Raw genomic sequence first — 1,890 nt, 5'->3', positions numbered from 1 at the left:
AGAATGTTATTTTCAATTTTTAAGAAATTATCATGGCTTAAGTTCGTTTTATGTAAACTAGATTTAAATTCTACTATGTTATTTTCGATTTAAATCACATGAAATTATGGATCTTTAAACTTTGCTAGCATATTATATTATATATGATTCGTGTGGAAATTTTTAATAAGAAGTATCATGTTGTCAACTTATTATGGTTAACTAATTTTATGCGCTTTTATTTAATGTATTTTAATTTTTAAATTAATCTAAAATAATCGGAGCACTTTCAAAAAAGATGTTCGTCTACATCTTATCGCATTTGGTAATATATATGAAATGAAATTGGACTGTAAATAGAACTAATTCTCAGTTGATATGTATATATTTTTTAGATTTTTAGTAGGAATGACACTTTGACTGAAAACATCGTAAGATTATTGTATATGACACTATATGCATGATTCTTCTTCTTCTTTGTGGTAAGAATTTTAGTTACAGAAAATGTGTTTTAAAATTTTAATTAGATGGTGAGAAAGAGTTGGAGATGTTCAAGTGTTCAACTATTCTTATCACTATGTCTGAAGAGTCTTTGTTCAATTGGCATGTTATTGTTGGTGGTCCAACTCTCACTTGTTGAGCATCCATGAAAAAGATTTGTTACTTTGATTAAGGTAAGTGTGATAGAAAATTTTAAAGGAATTGAAAAAATTAAAATTAAAAATATTATTTTATATTAGTTATCATCTTTTTTTAAATAAAAAGAGCTCAACACAATAACATAGAATAATAAAATACAAAACTAACATACAAATAAGTCTTATAAATAAAAAAAATAATTTATAATCATTTTTTACATTGTCATCAATAATCATTGAATTTAACATTATTCTATTATGTATAACTCATAAACAACCTTTCAATAACACATCTACTATACTTTTTTTATTCTTGAATAATCTGTTATTTCTTTTTATTTATATATTTCAGATAACACACAAAAATCTAATTAACCATATTTTTCTTTCTTCCTTTTTTGCAGGAAGTTCTGACTAACTCTCAAAATATTTTTTAATTGACCTGTAATAGTCCATAGGCATTGGTTATCACGCTTGTTGCTTCTTCATTCTCCATAGTCCATATCATGCAACTTTCCCTGATTATGACATAACTTGTTATTCAACGCGCTTTGTAGAAAATCAGTGTCAAGAATAATATACTATCGAATCAAACAAATATTTCAAATCAAAGTATTATTTTGACTGGGAATTAACGAAACCCTTGTGGTCTGGCTTGCGAGACTTCTATGTAGCCATGCATATAATAGAAGAATATAATGACTTATTACTTATTAGCTTCATGTTCTGTGATGTAAACTTCGTTGTTTATGGACTAAAGTGTACGTTTGATATAATTTGGTAACGAACAGCATATATGAGTGAGTGATCAGTGATTTATTTCAAGTTGTAATGAAGATAGTATAATATAATAAACAAAAACAAGAATATTATTTGTATAAAATTAGTCATTAAAATTAGTCAATACTCACTATGTTTATTTATGTATAAATATATTTTATATGGGTAATGCTAGGTAGACAAAAAATACAGCCAGAATTTGTCTTATTTAACATTCATTAATTGCAACAATTAATAAATACTAAATAAGACAAGTTATGACTGTTTTTTGCTAATTTTCTTTCGTTACCAAACATTTCCTATTTTATATTTCATGAAGCATAGTTTTTCATAATAAAACTCATTAAAGAGTTGCTTTTGTTTTGATTTCAGGCGATTTGCATTATTATTACCCTGTGTTTTAGCTTACAAATACATAATAGATCATGCATAACAAAATTTACGATTTCGGCCATGTAAAGTTATCAACTGGAGCGTACACACGATCTGATCT

The 1,890-nt window shown here is 25.9% G+C and overlaps 1 protein-coding gene and 1 long non-coding RNA gene across 4 annotated transcripts in view; one reads left to right on the top strand and one right to left on the bottom strand.

The window, feature by feature from the left end:
- Nucleotides 1-1,890, top strand: part of LOC107608690 (receptor-like protein 12) — a 24,341-nt gene that overhangs the window by 18,862 nt on the left and 3,589 nt on the right. The gene's annotated exons all lie outside the window — the stretch shown is intronic.
- The window catches only part of LOC110264825, a 19,840-nt gene that overhangs the window by 16,449 nt on the left and 1,501 nt on the right, over nt 1-1,890 (bottom strand). The window lies entirely within an intron of this gene.

The sequence above is a fragment of the Arachis ipaensis genome, chromosome B07 (genome assembly GCF_000816755.2).
Source record: "Arachis ipaensis cultivar K30076 chromosome B07, Araip1.1, whole genome shotgun sequence".
Classification (NCBI taxonomy): domain Eukaryota; kingdom Viridiplantae; phylum Streptophyta; class Magnoliopsida; order Fabales; family Fabaceae; genus Arachis; species Arachis ipaensis.
This window is presented reverse-complemented; position numbering and strand designations above follow the sequence as displayed.